The sequence below is a fragment of the Bufo gargarizans genome, chromosome 4 (assembly GCF_014858855.1).
Source record: "Bufo gargarizans isolate SCDJY-AF-19 chromosome 4, ASM1485885v1, whole genome shotgun sequence".
Taxonomy (NCBI): Eukaryota; Metazoa; Chordata; class Amphibia; order Anura; family Bufonidae; genus Bufo; species Bufo gargarizans.
Genome location: NC_058083.1, coordinates 293,775,372 through 293,799,821, shown reverse-complemented (window position 1 = coordinate 293,799,821; position 24,450 = coordinate 293,775,372).

Sequence of the window (24,450 nt, the reverse complement as noted above, 5' to 3'; positions counted from 1 at the left end):
AATACCAGCTGCCAGAGGACCAGTGGGTCAGATTCCTCACGCCACGGCTCAGGAGAAAAGCCCTTGAAATTTCGGGTACCTGCCCAGCAAGACCATCCTGAGCTATGAGGACATCAAACAGGCTCTGGTCAGGCAGTATAACTTAACCCCTGAGTCGTACCAGAAAAGGCTCAGGAATTTGCACCGGGGTTCTACCCAGAGCTGGGCCGATCACATGCGGACCGGTCACAATGGACCACAGGATTGGAGCTCTCCACCGTCCAGCAGCTGAAGGAGCTCTTCGCCACAGAACAGTTCTTGTGTAACTGCCCAGAGGATCTCCAGCAGTACCTCCGTGACAGGAAGCCAAAGGGGGCCTCCGCAACAGCAGCCCTGGCCGATGAATACACCAACAACAGGACTTCGGAGGCCCGGAAACCTGTCGGCTGGAGAGGGGGTAAGACGCACGCTGCACCTGCTACCCCTGCCCCTAGGCCCAAGTGGGCACCGGCCCCTGCTGCACTTTCCACGTTGGTGGGGGAACCCCGACTTTGTCACCTGTGTAAGCAGCCAGGACACTTCCAAGCCATGTGTCCCCAGCGCCCGAGGGATCCGTCCCAGTCATCAACCCGGAAACCGTCCACTGTGTTATGTGTGGGTGGGGGTGGTGGGAGGTCCCTTGACAATGTTCAATCGGTCACCGTGGGCCAGGCCGTGGCCATGGGACTTAGAGACACCGGCGCTGAAACGACACTGGTACGGCCTGAACTGGTGGCACCCCATGATTTACTGCCCGGGAGATCCCTCACTGTCTCCGGGATTGGAGGAGTGGAACCGGCGCTGCCCGTCGCCAAGGTCTATCTGGACTGGGGCGCCGGTCGAGGAGTAAGGGAGGTGGGGGTATCCGCAAATATCCCCGCCAGTGTTTTGCTGGGGACGGACCTGGGGTGGCTTGTGTCTAAGTATGTGGCCGCTGACGCCCCAGGGTCCGATTCCCCAGAATGTGATGTAATGTCCCCCCCTGATAATACTGTGAATGTACCTATTATGCATGTTGTTGGGGATGTGGGGGATGTAATGTGTGCCTCTCCCCTCAGTGGGGAGGGGGTCATTCCTGTCAGCTGGGCTGAAGCCCCAGGGTGTAGCCAGCAAGCATGCTGGGACCTGTTGTCCTCCAGTGTGGTGACTGGGGGGACAAGCAGGGGGCAGACAGCTGCGGGGGAGGAGGATGCAAATGAGGTCAGGACTGTCCCAGGAGAAGTAGGGCTCCCAGGTAAAGCCTCAGTGCAGTGTTCCTCCACCACTGGGATGTCAGAGGGCCAGGTTAGTCCGTCTGGACTGGCGACTTGGTCGGAAGCTGAGGGGAAGCAGGCACTACCAGCGGTGGCAGCGGCTGTCACGCGCAGTGGGAGTGCTGGGGCCCTAGGGGCCCCTCAGGGGTCTGATGGCTTTCCCCCTTCCGACCAAGTGGCTGCCAAGTCAGATGGAGGCCCAGAGACAGGTCCCAGGGACCTGACAGAGGACGTGGCAGTCTCATCTATTCTGACCACGTCCAGTCAGGGGTTTCAGGTGGCGTTAGTGGCTGACGCCAGCCTGAATGCTCTCAGGGAGCAAGCGGCACTGCCTCCCTCGGACTCAAACCTCAAGCAGGTGGTCTGGGACCAAGGAAGGCTGTGCCGGGTCACGGTCCAGCAGGGCTCACCGAAGGAGTGGCCTAGGGACCAGCAGTTAGTAGAACTGACAGGGGACGTGGCAGTCTCATCCATTCTGACCACGTCCCACCAGGGGTTTCAGGGGGCGTTAGGGGCTAGCGCCAGCTTGAAAGCTCTCACAGAGCATGTGGCACGGCCTCCCTTGGATTCAGACCTCCAGAGGGCGGTCTGGGACCAAGGTCGGTTGTGCCAGGAAACGGTCCAACAGGGCTCACCAGAGGCGTGGCCTAGGGACCGACAGTTTGTGGTATCCTATCCGTACCGGGCGGAATTTCTGTGGGCTGTGCATGAGATTCCGGTAACCGGATGCCCAGTGGCCGCTAAGGCAGAGGCTTGGAGCGGAGACATAGCCACCCCTGGGGCATCGGTCATCGAGTGTGTTGTGCGCTTCCAGGTAAAGGGCCGGCCTTCTCGCGGTTGGTGCACGACAGCATGGGGCAGGCCCAGACCGTCCAGAAGCAGGGGTACGACCAGTTAGCTTGTGAGAGGATCCATCACGTGGGTCAGCAAGCATGGATACTGGTTCCAGTACCTCCGGATAAGCTTCAGGCGGCCTGGGAGGGACCGTACCTCACGCACCAGCAGCTCAATGCCAGGATGTACCTGGTCACCCTGGACCACGCCCGGGGAAGGCAGAAGGCACGGGAGGCAGGTGCCCTCCCAGAAGGCCATCCCTTCCGGGAAATGTTAGCAAACACGCATGGAAGGACTGCGTCCACCAAGATGCCCTTGGGCATGGAGTATGCCCCTGCCACTTCTAAGCGGATGGTCAAGCTGCTTAAGAACCTTGAAGGGTACGCGGCTGCGTACCTGGAGGTCATTGCCGTTTTCGGTCCTACATGGGAGGATCCCCGAGAGCATCTGGCGCAGATGCTCGGGCAGATCTGCCAGGCAGGCTTGACCCTTACGCCAGGAAAGTGCCAGCTGGGCATAAGCGAGGGGCCCCGGGCAGGCAGGGAAGCCTCGGAACCGGAACCTGGGAGAGGGGATGCCAGCTCATCCTGGATCACCCTCTGGGACAAGCACCAGGTGATGTCCTTCCTGGGCTCCGCCGGGTACTATAGGGAGTTCGCACCCCACTATAGTAGCCTGGCGAGGCCCCTGACGGACCGCACCAGGAAGAAGCTGCCCTCCGCAGTCGATTTGACCAACGACTGCGAGACGGCCTTCCAGGCGCTGGAGCATGCCCTTTCTAGCTTCCCGGTACTACAGGCAGCCGACTGCACGCGGCCGTTTATAGTACCGTCTTATGCCAGCCATTGTGGCCTCAGGGTTAGGCTCAATCCAGGTGACTCCCTGGGTCAGGAACGAATGGGAGGTTTGGTACGCGGGAGCCTGGTTCTCCGGCCGTACTACTTTGCCATTAGCCACCAGGGAGGGCGCGTATGGGTGCACGGGGGAGCACAGGAATGTGCTGCCCCCTGGCGCCCTCTAAAAGGAGCCTGACCGCTCACAACACCAGCTCCCACGCCACATTCCTCATCACTACTTGCCCACCTACCGGAGGAAGCAGTGGACGTCTCCTTCATATCTTGGCTGGCCAGTAGCTGCTGACTGTCCCTAGTTGCTTGTCCACACTGTATAGTGGAGCTGAGCCCACAGCATATAATACTTATCTGGTTTTGGGAACAGAAAAGGACAGAGGCAGGTTGAGGATAGGTGAGGGCACAGGACCTGCTCCTGGGCCATGCCAACTAAGGGTTGTGCCTGACGAACACACCGACTCTTGGCTGGGGGTGTCTGATATCACTTGGGACCGAGTCAACCATTTAAGAATCGCTGGGTTGCTGGTGAAGACGCGACCGCTAGATGACACAGGGAGCTCAGGCCTCTCGCTCCGACTCTATGCCCTCCTGCTCTGCTGCGACCTGTGCCTGCGCCAGAAACATCTAGGCCTCTTACACTCCCTTGTGTAGGGCCTGGCACTTCTCTGTCTGACATACTTTAGATCAAATAAATAAATAAAAAGGAAATTAAAACATCCCAAAAAAGTCTGTTATTTTCTCGCTTCACCGCACAACGGCTAATAAGCTCTTTTCCCCCCAACTAATGCACGCCAAAAAGGGCTTTAGAACTTATAACTGCACCGATGAATGGCAAATAGGCCCTATATCTTTTTATACATGCCACAAAAGGCTTTAGAACATAGAACTGCACCCCTGAAGTCAAATATATATATTTTTGCCACTAATACATGCCAAAAAGGGCTTTAGAATATATAAGTGCACCCCTGAATGGCAAATATATATTTTTTGCCACTAATACACTCCAAAAAGGGCTGTTATTTTCTCACTTGACCACACAACGGTAAATACTTTTTTTTGTGCCACTAATACACGCCAAAAAGGGCTTTAGAACATATAACTGCACCGCTTAACTGCAAATATATATTTTTGTGCCACTAATACACGCCAAAAAGAGCTGTAATATTCGCACTTCACCACACAATGGCAAATATTTTTTTTTCTGCCACTAATACACGGCCAAAAGGTTTTTAGAACATATAACTGCACCGTTGAACTGAAAATAATATATATTTTTTGCCAATAATACACACCAAAAAGGGCTTTAGAACTTATAACTTCACCTCTGAACAGCAAATATATATTTTTGTGCCACTTATACACGCCAAAAAAGGCTGTAATTTTGTCACTTCACCACACATCGTCAAATGCTTTTTTTGTGTGCTACTAATACATGCCAAAAAGGGTTTTAGAATATATAACTGCACTGCTGAACGGCATATAATATATATTTTTTGCCACTAATACACGCCAAAAAGGGCTTTAGAACATATAACTGCACCGCTGGATGGCAAATAGGCCCTTATTTTTGTCCACTTATACACGCCACAAAAGGCTTTAGAACATATAACTGCAATGCTAAACAGTAAACAATATATTTTTAGTCACTAATACACGCCAAAAAGAGCTTAAGAACATATAACTGCACCGCTGAACGGCAAATAATATATATTTTTTTCCAACTAATACACGCTAAAAAGGGCTTTAGAATATATAACTGAAACGCTGAACGGCAAATAATATATATTTTTGTGCCACTAATACACGCCAAAAAGGGCTTTAGGGCATAAAACTGCACCGCTGAATGGCATATAATATATATTTTTTTGCCACTAATACACTCCAAAAGAGGCTGTAATTTTCTCACTTCACCACAGAACGGCTAATAAGCCCTTTTTTCCCACTAATGCAAGCCAAAAAATGCTTTAGAACATATACAGTAAATGCACCGCACAAGGGCAAATAAGACGTAGAAATATTTCCTTGTTGCAAACTCTGTTAATGGCTGTATCAAACAGCACTTGCACCCTAATAACAAGAACTGTCTGCTGGAATTACAGAGCTGTATAATGGCAATTTGGATCCGCAGTCAATGCAGCAAAGTGTAATAGAATTGTTCCTATTACCCAGGCTGTAAACTCCCCTACTGAACCCAGTTCTGCTTCAATACTGGGGAATGATTCCTCCCTATCCTTTCCCTAAACTTCTATACAGCAAAATAAAAGTTTTAAAGTATTTTCTACCACTTTCCCTAGCGCCTGCTGACATCTCTCCCTCCACTAAATACACTGGAAAATGGCTGAATCCAAGATTGCTGAGACTATTTATAGAGCTGTGAAATCAGAGGACTGGCTGGCTGCTCATTGGCTGCATGCATGGCATTGTGGGTGATCCCTCGTTCCCAGAGTTCCTTGCTCCATGTCCTAACACGTGCAGCAGCCATTCCTGATATTTGGATTGAATTACACTTTGTCAACTTAGATTCACTCATCTCTAATTATGGGGGATTCAGCTCGCACAACCCCTAGCAGGTGCAGATTGCTATGGTGAAATACAGATACAAATTCAAAAACACAAAATGCAATCGCACTCTGCAACCAGCACTCTGCCCTGCCTTTATGCTGGATGTTGAATAAGGCATTGGTGTACATTTTGGCCAAAGCGTAATAAGCCACTCACCACATCAAGGTCGCCTTAATGAGTGGTCCCTAACATTAGTTCCTACCTTTTATGGGCCATGACAGCCACACAAAGTCCAGGGAGCGCAGGTACAGCATGCACGCCAAGCACACTCTGCTTTTAACCCCGTCCGGTGCCATTACAGCTTTCATCGGATCCAGGGATGCAAGTACCAACATGCATGCTGAGCCCACTATATACTTCTCCTGGAGCCTAATGGCTACTGGTAGGTGCTATATAAGCAGACTCAGTTTTATACTGACTTTCAAACCAGCCTCCAGGGCAGACTAACTGGTCAGGTGTGCATGACTGCTTGGAGATCGCCACGCCTCCAATATATACTACAAAGAAAAAATATGGGGGATTCAGCCCGCACAACCCCTAGCAGGTGCAGATTGCTATGGCGAAATACAGATACAAACGCAAAAACACAAAATGCAATCGCACTCTGCAACCAGCACTCTGCCCTGCCTTTATGCTGGATGTTGAATAAGGCATTGGTGTGGCTGGACTTTGTGTGGCTGTCATGGCCCATAAAAGGTAGGAACTAGTGTTAGGGACCACTCATGAAGGCAACCTTGACGCGGTGAGTGGCTTATTATGCTTTGGCCAAAATGTACACCAATGCCTTATTCAACATCCAGCATAAAGGCAGGGCAGAGTGCTGGTTGCAGAGTGCGATTGCATTTTGTGTTTTTGCGTTTCATCTCTAATTATGCATCATTTTATGCATTGTATGCAGTTTTCCCTCAAGGCTGAAGAAGCCTTGCGTGAAACGTGCGTCGGGGTTGCTGGAGCACTACACAGGTAGTTGGTTTATGGCGTTATAATGATTTACTCAGCGTTGGCTATATATCTATTCTGACTATGTGCACTGGTCACTTTATATGCAGACTTTGGTTTCACTATGTATGATATCATTACCTAGCCTGTATAGCTTTGCCTGATTACATGTATTACTAACATTCTATTTGCTTTACATGCACACTTAGTGCTATATCTATATACTCATTTTTGTATCCATTTGCCATTTTTAGTAATTTGGTCGTGCTCCATGTCATTCTATGTGCTCATTTTTCACCATCCATTGTTTCCTATGTGTTTTAATTGTGATTTGTCTCATATGGAGACACTAATAAAATTTATATATTCATAATACTATTTAGTGCGAGCCCTACTTTCTCTTTTTTGGTGTATTGCTATCATTATCTAAACCTTTTTTCCCTCTTCCAATTTAAAGGGTTTCTACCACCAGAAATACTGTTATGTAGCTGACTGACATTAGCACATCGCTAATGTCAGCACTACATAACAGTATGTTTTTGACATTTCTCCATGCGCCATTCACTTCTGTCTTCGGCGCAGTGAGTGAATGATGCGCTCCTGGTGCCGGATTCCTCACTGCGCCTGCGCCGACTACGTCATAGTGAGGAAGCCTGCACCAGGAGAGCGGCCTTCACTCACTGCGCCTGCGCCGAAGACAGAAGTGAACAGCGCAGGCGCGGGATTTCGTCAACGATGCTGCGAACCGTCATATCAATCAAGAGGAGCGGGGCGGGCAGAACAGGGGACCTGGGCAGGATAAAGGGTGAGTGGACGGAGCCTCTAGGTGCTGATTTTACGCCCACATAGCACCTAGAGGCTAATTAGCATATTATAAAAGTGCGTATTTTACCAAAATGGCTGCAGGGAGAAAGGTAAAAAACATACTGTTATGTAGTGCTGACATTAGCGCATCGCTACATAACAGTATTTCTGGTGGTAGAAACCCTTAAAATAAACTTGTACACTTCTCCCAATCCAGGCATGCATGTTTACTTCAAAGTCAGGAGAGAAAGTTATCTAATAACAAACTTTAGGTATAAAGTGGAAAAGAAGTAAGTATATCCTACTAATATCCTGATCACTAAGGGCCTATCCTAAGCATTCTAATTTTACATTATATAATATCACACAGTCATATCTGGCAAGGAATATGTTTGCTCCTTCCCTATTTTGCCCATTTAGGGATGGTTTTCATGCTAAGTTCAAAATCTGCCTGAAGAAGAATTAAAATGCGTTTTGACAGCCTGCATTCCTAACCTTTGAAGTTAGACAATTGGGTATCACTTTAACTTCAAACTTTCTGCCTCATTGTTTCTAAGTGGTCTTATCAACTTGAGATGCCACAACATGCCACAATTAGGGCCCATCATTAGCAGCCACTGCTGAACTGGAGAAAGCTGTCAGCACATACGAGAGTGCTAATACACATTATACTGTTGTAGGCTGAACTATATTATAGGCAATAATAGGAATATTTTCACAAAAAATAAAAATTTTCTGTAAGATTCTTTGTTTCTAAACAATGTCTCCAAAGATCATGGTGCATACTTATAATGTTGCAAAACTATTACTTTATGCTTTTTTCATTCATGTTTTATCCTGCTGTTATCCCTCAAAATGTCCTTCACCTACTGTCACCCTGATGTTTACAATAGGGTGTAGCAGGATGTAAGTGTATGGGGCAGAGATATTTCTTTTTGGCTGTGTAATTGTACACATTTTTATTGAATTTTCAATGTAATAAAAGTTACAAACTTTTATACATTTCGAGCGTAAGTAAACAAGTAGAATACTCAGCAAACAAACAAAACATTTATTGGTATAGTAATCTTAAAAGATATTCACCAAGTTAAGAGGGTTTAAAAGATACCACCACAAATAACATGTAACCAGGTTCAAAAGGAGGATAACCAGGAAACCTTGTGGGTGAAGGAGGAGTCTTGATGTTATCAAAATGGGACAACTGGCCCAGATATTTCTTATGGTAGCCCTGTGCCTAGTGCCAAGCTATAAAAAGAAAAGCTTAAAACTAGGGATGAGCGAACTCGAACTGTATAGTTCGGGTTCGTACCGAATTTTGGGGTGTCCGTGACACGGACCCGAACCCGGACATTTTCGTAAAAGTCCGGGTTCGGGTTCGGTGTTCGTCGCTTTCTTCGCGCTTTTGTGACGCTTTCTTGGCGCTTTTTGAAAGGCTGCAAAGCAGCCAATCAACAAGCGTCATACTACTTGCCCCAAGAGGCCATCACAGCCATGCCTACTATTGGCATGGCTGTGATTGGCCAGAGCACCATGTGACCCAGCCTCTATTTAAGCTGGAGTCACATAGCGCCGCCCGTCACTCTGCTCTGATTAGCGTAGGGAGAGGTTGCGGCTGCGACAGTAGGGCGAGATTAGGCAGATTAACTCCTCCAAAGGACTTGATTAACTGATCGATCTGCAGCTGTGGATCATTGAGCTGCTGATCCTCAATTGCTCACTGTTTTTAGGCTGCCCAGACCGTTTGTCAGTCACATTTTTCTGGGGTGATCGGCGGCCATTTTGTGTCTTGTGGTGCGCCAGCACAAGCTGCGACCAAGTGCATTTAACCCTCAATGGTGTGGTTGTTTTTTGGCTAAAGCCTACATCAGGGTGAAGCTGTCACACCAAGTGCATTTAACCAGCAATAGTCTGTTTATTTTTTGGCCATATACTACATCAGGGGCAAGCTGCGCCTGTCACCAAGTGCATTTAACCCTCAATGGTGCGTTTGTTTTTTGGCTAAAGCCTACATCAGGGTGAAGCTGTCACACCAAGTGCATTTAACCAGCAATAGTCTGTTTATTTTTTGGCCATATACTACATCAGGGGCAAGCTGCGCCCGTCACCAAGTGCATTTAACCCTCAGTAGTGTGGTTGGTCAAGCTATCACACCAAGTGCATTTAACCAGCAATAGTCTGTTCATTTTTTGGCCATATACTAAATCAGGGGCAAGCTGCGCCCGTCACCAAGTGCATTTAACCAGCAATAGTCTGTTCATTTTTTGGCCATATACTACATCAGGGGCAAGCTGCGCCCGTCACCAAGTGCATTTAACCCTCAGTAGTGTGGTTGGTCAAGCTGTGACACCAAGTGCATTTAACCAGCAATAGTCTGTTCATTTTTTGGCCATATACTACATCAGGGGCAAGCTGCGCCCATCACCAAGTGCATTTAACCAGCAATAGTGTGGTTATTTTTTGGCCATATCCCAGTCTAATTCTGTCACTAAATCCATACCGGTCACCCAGCACCTAAATACTAGGCCTCAAATTTATATCCCGCTAAATCTCTCGTTACCGCTGTCCTGTTGTGGCTGGGAAAGTTATTTAGTGTCCGTCAAAGCACATTTTTTGTTCTGGGTTGAAATACAATTCCCAATTTAGCAATTTCATAATTTAGTGGTTTCTGCTATATCAGAGCTATTTGAAATCTATCCCTAAAAGGGTATATAATATTCAAGGTGCACATTGGGTCATTCAGAATAACTTCACACACACCCGCTACTGTGTATTTCCAAGTCTAATTCTGTCACTAAACCCATACCTGTCACCCAGCGCCTAAATACTAGGCCTCAAATTCATATCCAGCTAAATCTGTCGTTAGTGCTGTAGCTGGGCGAGTTATTTAGTGTCCGTTCAAGCACATTTCTTGTTCTGGGTTGAAATACAATTCCCAATTTAGCAATTTCATAATTTAGTGGTTTCTGCTATATCAGAGCTATTTGAAATCTATCCCTAAAAGGGTAGATCATATTGAAGGTGCACATAGGGACATTCAGAATAACTTCACACACCCGCTACTGTGCATTTCCAAGTCTAATTCTGTCACTAAACCCATACCTGTCACCCAGCGCCTAAATACTAGGCCTCAAATTTATATCCAGCTAAATCTGTCCTTAGTGCTGTAGCTGGGCGAGTTATTTAGTGTCCGTTCAAGCACATTTCTTGTTCTGGGTTGAAATACAATTCCCAATTTAGCAATTTCATAATTTAGTGGTTTCTGCTATATCAGAGCTATTTGAAATCTATCCCTAAAAGGGTATATAATATTCAAGGTGCACATTGGGTCATTCAGAATAACTTCACACACACCCGCTACTGTGTATTTCCAAGTCTAATTCTGTCACTAAACCCATACCTGTCACCCAGCGCCTAAATACTAGGCCTCAAATTTATATCCTGCTAAATCTCTCGTTAACGCTGTCCTGTTGTGGCTGGGAAAGTTATTTAGTGTCCGTCAAAGCACATTTTTTGTTCTGGGTTGAAATACAATTCCCAATTTAGCAATTTCATAATTTAGTGGTTTCTGCTATATCAGAGCTATTTGAAATCTATCCCTAAAAGGGTATATAATATTCAAGGTGCACATTGGGTCATTCAGAATAACTTCACACACACCCGCTACTGTGTATTTCTAAGTCTAATTCTGTCACTAAACCCATACCTGTCACCCAGCGCCTAAATACTAGGCCTCAAATTTATATCCTGCTAAATCTCTCGTTAACGCTGTCCTGTTGTGGCTGGGAAAGTTATTTAGTGTCCGTCAAAGCACATTTTTTGTTCTGGGTTGAAATACAATTCCCAATTTAGCAATTTCATAATTTAGTGGTTTCTGCTATATCAGAGCTATTTGAAATCTATCCCTAAAAGGGTATATAATATTCAAGGTGCACATTGGGTCATTCAGAATAACTTCACACACACCCGCTACTGTGTATTTCTAAGTCTAATTCTGTCACTAAACCCATACCTGTCACCCAGCGCCTAAATACTAGGCCTCAAATTTATATCCTGCTAAATCTCTCGTTAACGCTGTCCTGTTGTGGCTGGGAAAGTTATTTAGTGTCCGTCAAAGCACATTTTTTGTTCTGGGTTGAAATACAATTCCCAATTTAGCAATTTCATAATTTAGTGGTTTCTGCTATATCAGAGCTATTTGAAATCTATCCCTAAAAGGGTATATAATATTCAAGGTGCACATTGGGTCATTCAGAATAACTTCACACACACCCGCTACTGTGTATTTCTAAGTCTAATTCTGTCACTAAACCCATACCTGTCACCCAGCGCCTAAATACTAGGCCTCAAATTTATATCCTGCTAAATCTCTCGTTAACGCTGTCCTGTTGTGGCTGGGAAAGTTATTTAGTGTCCGTCAAAGCACATTTTTTGTTCTGGGTTGAAATACAATTCCCAATTTAGCAATTTCATAATTTAGTGGTTTCTGCTATATCAGAGCTATTTGAAATCTATCCCTAAAAGGGTATATAATATTCAAGGTGCACATTGGGTCATTCAGAATAACTTCACACACACCCGCTACTGTGTATTTCTAAGTCTAATTCTGTCACTAAACCCATACCTGTCACCCAGCGCCTAAATACTAGGCCTCAAATTTATATCCTGCTAAATCTCTCGTTAACGCTGTCCTGTTGTGGCTGGGAAAGTTATTTAGTGTCCGTCAAAGCACATTTTTTGTTCTGGGTTGAAATACAATTCCCAATTTAGCAATTTCATAATTTAGTGGTTTCTGCTATATCAGAGCTATTTGAAATCTATCCCTAAAAGGGTATATAATATTCAAGGTGCACATTGGGTCATTCAGAATAACTTCACACACACCCGCTACTGTGTATTTCTAAGTCTAATTCTGTCACTAAACCCATACCTGTCACCCAGCGCCTAAATACTAGGCCTCAAATTTATATCCCGCTGAATTTGAATACAATACATTGGGCCAAATAATATATTTGTTGTTGTGGTGAACCATAACAATGAGAAAAACATCTAGTAAGGGACGCGGACGTGGACATGGTCGTGGTGGTGTTAGTGGACCCTCTGGTGCTGGGAGAGGACGTGGCCGTTCTGCCACATCCACACGTCCTAGTGTACCAACTACCTCAGGTCCCAGTAGCCGCCAGAATTTACAGCGATATATGGTGGGGCCCAATGCCGTTCTAAGGATGATAAGGCCTGAGCAGGTACAGGCATTAGTCAATTGGGTGGCCGACAGTGGATCCAGCACGTTCACATTATCTCCCACCCAGTCTTCTGCAGAAAGCGCACAGATGGCGCCTGAAAACCAACCCCATCAGTCTGTCACATCACCCCCATGCATACCAGGGAAACTGTCTCAGCCTCAAGTTATGCAGCAGTCTCTTATGCTGTTTGAAGACTCCGCTGGCAGGGTTTCCCAAGGGCATCCACCTAGCCCTTCCCCAGCGGTGAAAGACATAGAATGCACTGACGCACAACCACTTATGTTTCCTGATGATGAGGACATGGGAATACCACCTCAGCATGTCTCTGATGATGACGAAACACAGGTGCCAACTGCTGCGTCTTTCTGCAGTGTGCAGACTGAACAGGAGGTCAGGGATCAAGACTGGGTGGAAGACGATGCAGGGGACGATGAGGTCCTAGACCCCACATGGAATGAAGGTCGTGCCACTGACTTTCACAGTTCGGAGGAAGAGGCAGTGGTGAGACCGAGCCAACAGCGTAGCAAAAGAGGGAGCAGTGGGCAAAAGCAGAACACCCGCCGCCAAGAGACTCCGCCTGCTACTGACCGCCGCCATCTGGGACCGAGCACCCCAAAGGCAGCTTCAAGGAGTTCCCTGGCATGGCACTTCTTCAAACAATGTGCTGACGACAAGACCCGAGTGGTTTGCACGCTGTGCCATCAGAGCCTGAAGCGAGGCATTAACGTTCTGAACCTGAGCACAACCTGCATGACCAGGCACCTGCATGCAAAGCATGAACTGCAGTGGAGTAAACACCTTAAAACCAAGGAAGTCACTCAGGCTCCCCCTGCTACCTCTTCTGCTGCTGCCGCCTCGGCCTATTCTGCTGCTGCCGCCTCGGCCTCTTCCTCCGCCTCTGGAGGAACGTTGGCACCTGCCGCCCAGCAAACAGGGGATGTACCACCAACACCACCACCACCACCTCCGTCACCAAGCGTCTCAACCATGTCACACGCCAGCGTTCAGCTCTCCATCTCACAAACATTTGATAGAAAGCGTAAATTCCCACCTAGCCACCCTCGATCCCTGGCCCTGAATGCCAGCATTTCTAAACTACTGGCCTATGAAATGCTGTCATTTAGGCTGGTGGACACAGACAGCTTCAAACAGCTCATGTCGCTTGCTGTCCCACAGTATGTTGTTCCCAGCCGCCACTACTTCTCCAAGAGAGCCGTGCCTTCCCTGCACAACCAAGTATCCGATAAAATCAAGTGTGCACTGCGCAACGCCATCTGTAGCAAGGTCCACCTAACCACAGATACGTGGACCAGTAAGCACGGCCAGGGACGCTATATCTCCCTAACTGCACACTGGGTAAATGTAGTGGCAGCTGGGCCCCAGGCGGAGAGCTGTTTGGCGCACGTCCTTCCGCCGCCAAGGATCGCAGGGCAACATTCTTTGCCTCCTGTTGCCACCTCCTCCTTCTCGGCTTCCTCCTCCTCTTCTTCCACCTGCTCATCCAGTCAGCCACACACCTTCACCACCAACTTCAGCACAGCCCGGGGTAAACGTCAGCAGGCCATTCTGAAACTCATATGTTTGGGGGACAGGCCCCACACCGCACAGGAGTTGTGGCGGGGTATTGAACAACAGACCGACGAGTGGTTGCTGCCGGTGAGCCTCAAGCCCGGCCTGGTGGTGTGTGATAATGGGCGAAATCTCGTTGCAGCTCTGGGACTAGCCAATTTGACGCACAGCCCTTGCTTGGCGCATGTGCTGAATTTGGTGGTGCAGAAGTTCATTCACAACTACCCCGACATGTCAGAGCTGCTGCATAAAGTGCGGGCCGTCTGTTCGCGCTTCCGGCGTTCACATCCTGCTGCTGCTCGCCTGTCTGCGCTACAGCGTAACTTCGGCCTTCCCGCTCACCGCCTCATATGCGACGTGCCCACCAGGTGGAACTCCACCTTGCACATGCTGGACAGACTGTGCGAGCAGCAGCAGGCCATAGTGGAGTTTCAGCTGCAGCACGCACGGGTCAGTCGCACTACAGAACAGCACCACTTCACCACCAATGACTGGGCCTCCATGCGAGACCTGTGTGCCCTGTTGCGCTGTTTCGAGTACTCCACCAACATGGCCAGTGGCGATGACACCGTTATCAGCGTTACAATACCACTTCTATGTCTCCTTGAGAAAACACTTAGGGCGATGATGGAAGAGGAGGTGGCCCAGGAGGAGGAGGAGGAGGAGGAGGAAGAGGGGTCATTTTTAGCACTTTCAGGCCAGTCTCTTCGAAGTGACTCAGAGGGAGGTTTTTGGCAACAGCAGAGGCCAGGTACAAATGTGGCCAGCCAGGGCCCACTACTGGAGGACGAGGAGGACGAGGATGAGGAGGAGGTGGAGGAGGATGAGGATGAAGCATGGTCACAGCGGGGTGGCACCCAACGCAGCTCGGGTCCATCACTGGTGCGTGGCTGGGGGGAAAGGCAGGACGATGACGATACGCCTCCCACAGAGGACAGCTTGTCCTTACCCCTGGGCAGCCTGGCACACATGAGCGACTACATGCTGCAGTGCCTGCGCAACGACAGCAGAGTTGCCCACATTTTAACCTGTGCGGACTACTGGGTTGCCACCCTGCTGGATCCACGCTACAAAGACAATGTGCCCACCTTACTTCCTGCACTGGAGCGTGATAGGAAGATGCGCGAGTACAAGCGCACGTTGGTAGACGCGCTACTGAGAGCATTCCCAAATGTCACAGGGGAACAAGTGGAAGCCCAAGGCCAAGGCAGAGGAGGAGCAAGAGGTCGCCAAGGCAGCTGTGTCACGGCCAGCTCCTCTGAGGGCAGGGTTAGCATGGCAGAGATGTGGAAAACTTTTGTCAACACGCCACAGCTAACTGCACCACCACCTGATACGCAACGTGTTAGCAGGAGGCAACATTTCACTAACATGGTGGAACAGTACGTGTGCACACCAATCCACGTACTGACTGATGGTTCGGCCCCATTCAACTTCTGGGTCTCTAAATTGTCCACGTGGCCAGAGCTAGCCTTTTATGCCTTGGAGGTGCTGGCCTGCCCGGCAGCCAGCGTTTTGTCTGAACGTGTATTCAGCACGGCAGGGGGCGTCATTACAGACAAACGCAGCCGCCTGTCTACAGCCAATGTGGACAAGCTGACGTTCATAAAAATGAACCAGGCATGGATCCCACAGGACCTGTCCGTCCCTTGTCCAGATTAGACATTAACTACCTCCCCATAACCATATATTATTGGACTCCAGGGCACTTCCTCATTCAATCCTATTTTTATTTTCATTTTACCATTATATTGCGAGGCTACCCAAAGTTGAATGAACCTCTCCTCTGCCTGTGTGCTAGGCCTAAATATATGCCAATGGACTGTTGCAGTGGTGGCTGACATGAAGCCTGATTCTCTGCTATGACATGCAGACTAATTCTCTGCTGACATGAAGCCAGATTGTCTGTTACGGGACCTCTCTCCTCTGCCTGGGTGCTGGGCCTAAATTTATGACAATGGACTGTTGCAGTGGTGGCTGACGTGAAGCCTGATTCTCTGCTATGACATGCAGACTGATTCTCTGCTGACATGAAGCCAGATTGTCTGTTACGGGACCTCTCTCCTCTGCCTGTGTGCTAGGCCTAAATATATGCCAATGGACTGTTGCAGTGGTGGGTGACGTGAAGCCTCATTCTCTGCTATGACACGCAGACTGATTCTCTGCTGACATGAAGCCAGATCGTCTGTTACGGGACCTCTCTGCTCTGCCTGTGTGCTAGGCCTAAATATATGCCAATGGACTGTTGCAGTGGTGGGTGACGTGAAGCCTCATTCTCTGCTATGACATGCAGACTAATTCTCTGCTGTCATGAAGCCAGATTGTCTGTTACGGGACCTCTCTGCTCTGCCTGTGTGCTAGGCCTAAATATATGCCAATGGACTGTTGCAGTGGTGGGTGACGTGAAGCCTCATTCTCTGCTATGACATGCAGACTGATTCTCTGCTGACATGAAGCCAGATTGTCTGTTACGGGACCTCTCTCCTCTGCCTGTGTGCTAGGCCTAAATATATGCCAATGGACTGTTGCAGTGGTGGCTGACGTGAAGCCTCATTCTCTGCTATGACATGCAGACTAATTCTCTGCTGACATGAAGCCAGATTGTCTGTTACGGGACCTCTCTCCTCTGCCTGGGTGCTGGGCCTAAATTTATGACAATGGACTGTTGCAGTGGTGGCTGACGTGAAGCCTGATTCTCTGCTATGACATGCAGACTGATTCTCTGCTGACATGAAGCCAGATCCTCTGTTACGGGACCTCTCTCCTCTGCCTGTGTGTGTGCTGGGCCTAAATATATGCCAATGGACTGTTGCAGTGGTGGCTGACGTGAAGCCTCATTCTCTGCTATGACATGCAGACTAATTCTCTGCTGACATGAAGACAGATTCTCTGTTACGGGACCTCCCTCCTCTGCCTGGGTGCTGGGCCTAAATATATGCCAATGGACTGTTGCAGTGGTGGCTGACGTGAAGCCTCATTCTCTGCTATGACATGCAGACTAATTCTCTGCTGACATGAAGACAGATTCTCTGTTACGGGACCTCCCTCCTCTGCCTGGGTGCTGGGCCTAAATATATGCCAATGGACTGTTGCAGTGGTGGCTGACGTGAAGCCTCATTCTCTGCTATGACATGCAGACTGATTCTCTGCTGACATGAAGCCAGATTCTCTGTTACGGGACCTCTCTCCTCTGCCTGTGTGTGTGCTGGGCCTAAATATATGCCAATGGACTGTTGCAGTGGTGGCTGACGTGAAGCCTCATTCTCTGCTATGACATGCAGACTGATTCTCTGCTGACATGAAGCCAGATTCTCTGTTACGGGACCTCTCTCCTCTGCCTGTGTGTTTGCTGGGCCTAAATATATGCCAATGGACTGTTGCAGTGGTGGCTGACGTGAAGCCTCATTCTCTGCTATGACATGCAGACTGATTCTCTGCTGACATGAAGCCAGATTCTCTGTTACGGGACCTCTCTCCTCTGCCTGTGTGTGTGCTGGGCCTAAATATATGCCAATGGACTGTTGCAGTGGTGGCTGACGTGAAGCCTCATTCTCTGCTATGACATGCAGACTAATTCTCTGCTGACATGAAGACAGATTCTCTGTTACGGGACCTCTCTCCTCTGCCTGTGTGTGTGCTGGGCCTAAATATATGCCAATGGACTTTTGCAGTGGTGGCTGACGTGAAGCCTCATTCTCTGCTATGACATGCAGACTGATTCTCTGCTGACATGAAGCCAGATTCTCTGTTACGGGACCTCTCTCCTCTGCCTGTGTGTGTGCTGGGCCTAAATATATGCCAATGGACTGTTGCAGTGGTGGCTGACGTGAAGCCTCATTCTCTGCTATGACATGCAGACTGATTCTCTGCTGACATGAAGCCAGATTCTCTGTTACGGGACCTCTCTCCTCTGCCTGTGTGTGTGCTGGGCCTAAATATATGCCAATGGACTGTTGCAGTGGTGGCTGACGTGAAGCCTCATTCTCTGCTATGACATGCAGACTAATTCTCTGCTGACATGAAGACAGATTCTCTGTTACGGGACCTCCCTCCTCTGCCTGGGTGCTGGGCCTAAATATATGCCAATGGACTGTTGCAGTGGTGGCTGACGTGAAGCCTCATTCTCTGCTATGACATGCAGACTAATTCTCTGCTGACATGAAGACAGATTCTCTGTTACGGGACCTCTCTCCTCTGCCTGGGTGCCGGGGCCTAAATATCTGAGAATGGACTGTTCCAGTGGTGGGTGACGGGAAGCCAGATTCTCTGCTATGGAACCTCTCTCCAATTGATTTTGGTTAATTTTTATTTATTTAATTTTTATTTTAATTCATTTCCCTATCCACATTTGTTTGCAGGGGATTTACCTACATGTTGCTGCCTTTTGCAGCCCTCTAGCTCTTTCCTGGGCTGTTTTACAGCCTTTTTAGTGCCGAAAAGTTCGGGTCCCCATTGACTTCAATGGGGTTCGGGTTCGGGACGAAGTTCGGATCGGGTTCGGATCCCGAACCCGAACATTTCCGGGATGTTCGGCCGAACTTCTCGAACCCGAACATCCAGGTGTTCGCTCAACTCTACTTAAAACTGATATGGACAATATGGTTGTAGTGTCAGCACTGCACTGGCACTGTTATGGAGTATCATGGATTGCTTTGTTATAGGAGCACTGACAATCTTTTGGAGGCACTATGGCTGTCACTGCTTTGTGACACTGTAGACATCAATGATATGTGTGTTTTACCATGTTTATGAAGGCACTTGATCCTTTGTTCCCTTTCCAAGCATTAGTGGAGGGTACTGTAAAGAGGATATGTCTACATCAAGTCACTGGATACATCATGTGGCTCAAAATACAACCAGATCAAAATAGGTGCAACTTGTTTATTGCAAAAAATTTGGTCTGAGGCTGTCAGGGTAGTGTGAAAGAATGCGTATGGCAAACTCTGGGGGTTCTGCAGTATTCCAGGGACGAGCATATGGCTAGACTCTTGAATGCAGGTACACTGCAAGTAGAAGTGTCCCCACGTTGGTAAGCAGATCTGGCATTCTTAATTCTTCAACCTGCATGGAGGTATTATTATTTAGTTATGCACTTATATAGCACTGCTATATTCCACAGCACTTTAGAGACATTAGCATCTAGCTGTCCCCAATGGCACTTACAATCTCAGTTCCCTATCAGTATGTCTCTGGAGTAGGAGAAGAATCCAGAGTACCCGGAGGAGACCCAGGCAAACACTGGCAGAACATACAAACTCCATGTAGATGTTGTCGGATTCAAACCTAGGACCCCAGCGCTGTAAGGTACCAGTGCTAACCACTGAGCCACCGTGCTGCTGCTGCAGTATTCAGTTGCATTGCTGTCCTGAGGATGGTGATACAGTTGAATTTAGGAGGCCACCTGTGGTCAGGTACGTAAGTGCCTGATGCTCCCAGTGTTAATAAACAATGAGAGTGTCAGATCATTACGTACTCAGCCAGTGGCAATGTGGAGGACTCAGGTGGCCCCCTGGAAAACTTCCCTGTAGAGTCTATCTATGTACAGTTGTAAGCAGAGGTCAGATGGGCAGCAGGCAGAAGAACTTGGCCAGGATACAAATGCACACCAGAGAAACTAGAACTAAATAGACCTACAATATGGCTCAAGCCCAGGGTACTACAGGAGAGATCCTAATAAAGTGTGTGACACATTGTAATTGGCAGGAGGCAGTGGCATTTATTGCACGTTGGCTCTTTGAGGCCAGGGGCCGCCACATGTGCATGATCCATAAGCAGGGCTGTGTGATGCAGGAAAGTAGAGTGCCCCTAGAGAGGTGAGCAAGCAAGTTCTTACACATGCTTTACATTCTAGTGTTTGGAAACATCTGACTTTCATTATTTTGTAAAAAAAAAATTAATACAGTTTTCTAATGTTGTATGGAGAGAAATAAATGTAATTCTCATCTGCAAGTTAAATATGTCGGAAAAAGTTGTTAAAGAGCCAATGTCTGCTTCATGACAAGTACAGATTAAAGAAATTATAAAACTTATCTTTGACTGTGATTTTGGAATAAATTTGGAAAGTGTCTGTCACACACTACAATACAATTTGTCTTTAGCCATTTTCTTGTAAAAGCAAATTTAGTGAGAAATGTATTTCTGCATATTTTACATAACATATTCATTTTCTTTCTTCTTACTAATCTGGAAAAAGCTACTTTGCAAGCAGTTGGACTAAACCTTTATAATTATTGTAATTGCTGCCTTTGGCATCCCTTGATGTTTAGAGATGGTTTACGTGACTGCTGGTTGCTAGATTGCTAATGGCTTTAGGTGCGCTCACTAACCTCACACGTACTTTGGACTCAGGTTATTTTATGGCACTGCTTAGGCGTTTTATAACTTTTGTGTGGAGAAACTGGGAGACAGGGATAAGGCCTCATGCTCACGTTAGTGTGTATTTTGCAGTAGGGCAAATTACAGATACCGTCCATTTTGCATCCACATTTTTTTGTAGACCCATTGACTTCAATGGGTCCAGGTCCCCATTTTGTTGCCCAGTATAGGACATGTTCTATCTTTTTGCGGAATGGACATATGGTTGCGAGAAGCACCCAAATCATTTGTGTGTTTTCCCAATATGTATGTCCATTCCACAAAAAGATAGAATATGTCCACAAACTGCAGACCAAGGACTTATTCAAGTCAATTGGTCCCCACCTACACAGAGAACAGAGCGGGGAAGGTGGTGGCCAGAGGACCCTGGGTTTCACCGGGTATGGCTATCCCCATAGTACTGAACGGGAGCACACCGTCCTTGCGCGGACACGCTCCCATTCATTTCTATAAGGCCGATGGAGAGCATTATGCATGCTAGCACTACAGGGGGGCATTATACTACAGGGGGCTATGGGGGAGTGAGAGCATTATTAATACTAGTACTACAGGGCAACATTATACTGCAGGCCAGAACACTACAGAGGGCATTATAATACTGAAAGAAGTATAATACAGGAGGTAATACAGGGGACATTATAATACAGGGAGAAGTATAATACAGGAGGTACTACACGGGGCATTATAATACAGGGGCCGGAGCAATACAGGGGGCACATTATAATATAGGCTGGAGCACTAGAGGGGCATTATAATACAGGGGGCATTATACAAATGGGCACTACAGGGGATTACAGATGTACTGGCACTATGCATTATAATATAGGGTATACTACAGGGGGTCATTATCACTTTTGGACCTCCGTTCTCAGTGTAGGTGACCTATTTGCTATGCTTCCATTGTCTGAGATGGGAAAACTCCTTTAAGGGCTATGGATTCTTTGGGGGCAATTTTTGTCTATTATATTTTACTTATTTCGGCCTATTTTGTTGTTTGATCTTTATTCACAGCTAATTATAGCTTAATTGTTATCAGTGTGATATCAATTTGGCCTAAATGAGTATTGACCTGTCATGAGTTAAGAGATAACCAAACATTTTCTTTTTTTTAATCAACCTTCTATTTTTTTCAAGACCTTTCCCCCATTTCCATTTGTCTAAAACACCTTTTTATTTCAAAGCCTCAGAGTTTGTTGAGTGCAATCTGTTAGCATCCATTTCATAAACCAGTCATATTATTATTGCCTGAACGTTTAGAAAACTAATAAACATTGCTACTGCTGGTAATAGGTTGTGTTATTTTGCTTAATAATGGGTTGTGAATTTCTGCACACATTATGGGTGGTTGTTCTATGTTCTCGCCATGCATTTGTCATTGGTCTCTCGTGAATATTTAATCTGCATTTTTGTGGTTTAGCATGTTTGCCTTAATAATAGCTGGATAATAACCATGTGGACCTGCCAGAATTGCCCTTACACCTGTTCACAAAAGCATGGAGACGGTATGCTCTATTTTGTGGTGTAACCATACTGTACCCAGTACATAATAATCATCAAATTTGGTTTATTATGTTAAAGGGATTGTCCCAAAAATAAAAAATCTTGGAAATGCCTCAAAATGGTATAAAATAAAGAAATAACGGTATACTTCTTTCTTTTGTGTCGTTCTCTGCGTCGCCAGCCTGGTTCCCTTGTCACTTCATGTTTACAGACTGTAGCAGTGACATTCAGGTATATGGCACGTGATGGCAGCATCAAATCACTGTCCTCAGAGTAATTATACGCCATTTATTATAAGTAATGTACATATACATTTGTTTTAAATAAATGTGGAGGTTTGGATAATATACCAGACTTATGAGTATAATATTGATGCTCAAGAAATAAGATGTTTCCAGTGAAGTAAACCGCAGTCACGTGGGGGTAGATTTATCAAAACTGGCTAAATTGGCCATAGAAACCAATCAAATTCCATTTTTCATTTTCAGTAATAGGTTATTTCTGAATGGTTGCCATGGGAAACTAAGCCAATTTTCCTTTACACCAGTTTAGATAAATCTCACCCATAGTCTCACTTATATGGGTGGATCTGATTCCGTAGTCTTTGGCCTCTTTCACATGGTCAGTTTTTGGTCAGTATTTTGCATCAGTATTTGTTCATTATTTGTTAGCCAAAACCAGGAGTGACACAGATGAGATGCAAATATTTCCATTACATTTTATTGCTGTTTAGGACCCACTTCTGTTTTTGGCTTACAAATACTGATCAAATACTGATGCAAAATACTAGCCAAATACTGACCGTGTAAAAGAGGCCTTTATGTGCTGTACAGTGTTTGTGTTTTACATGCCTATTGGATCATTTGTATTTTAAAAAGATGTTCTCTTTCTACTGGTGTGTATCCTGCTGAGCCACAGCAGTGTCCATACACATGAAGCACAATTCCAGCTCACCTGTGGGTAATTCCTGGAAGCACAGAGGGCACCTGGATCAGGTGTACCAATCTTGACACCAAAAATATGGAGAAATCCAGCTTCCATAAAAATCCGTAGTTTTTTTAAGCAAAAAGAGAAAAAGACACACACAGACAACAGAGTCTACATGTTTCGGGTCATTGCATACAGACCCTTACTACGGGGCACTATACTACGGGGGTAGAGCATTATATATTTATGGGGCACTATACTACGGGGGGAGAACATTATTTATATATGGGGCACTATACTACAGGGGGAAGAGCATTATATATAGAGGGACATTATACTACAGGGGGAAGAGCATTATATATAGAGGGACATTATACTATGGAGGAAGAGCATTATATATATGGAGGCATTATATTACAGGAGAAGAGCATTCAATATATGGGGGCACTATACTACAGGGAGGAGAGCATTATATACGGGTGCACTATACTACAGGGGGGAGAGCTTTATATATATGTGTTAACTATACTAAGGGGAGAGCATTATATATATGGGGCACTATACTATGGGGAGAGCATTATATAAACAGGCATTATACTAAAGGGGGAATGTTATATATACAGGGACATTATATATATGGGAACATTATACTACAGGGAGGAGCACATCATATAAATGGAAGCATTATGCTACAGGGGGAGCGCATTATATATACAGGGGCAATATATTACAAGAGGAGAGCATTACACTACGGAGAGAGAGCATTATATAAACTGAGGCAATATACTACATGGAGGAGCATTATATCAATGGAGACATAATACTACAGAGAGAGAGCATTAGATATACTGCCATTATAGGGGGACATTATACTTCTGGAAGTATAGGGGGGCTGATGAGAGCATTATGCATGCTAGCACTACAGGGGGGGGGGGGGTATTATACTACAGGGGGACTATGGGGGAGTGAGAGCATTATAAATACTAGTACTACAAAGTGACATTATACTGCAGGCCAGACCACTATAGGGGGGCATTATAATGCAGGGAGAAGTATAATACAGGAGGCACTTCAGGGGGGCATTATAATACAGGGGGGCTTTTTCCGCCTTGATGGAATTTATGTTAAGAGGTCACCTAATCAGTCATTTCCAATCATTATTTTCGTCTTTGTCTATCTTAAGCACGACTCTCCACCATTTATGGTCGCGGTTTAGAGGGGTCTGCAGTTACTCCTCGCCGCGACAGAAATCCTGCCTAACCTAATCTAAAATTTCAATACTAGAGCTCCCCCAACATGTTTCACCACTGAACGTGGCTTCATCAGGGGAATGGAGCTACTATCAACAAGAATGCTTTTCAAAAGTGTTCTTTTAACCTCTATGGGTGGGACATTGGATGTGCTGCAGCCAATCGCTGCTAAAGCATCTTGATTGATGGTCTAATGGCCCAATCTAGGCATTGATTGCTGTGTTTTCGTCATATAGTCACGTCCTGCGTTCAGAGTTGCGAACTACGCATGCGCCAGAACTTTTAGTTTAGTAATCGGAAGTATGACATTACTGAGCATGCGCATATA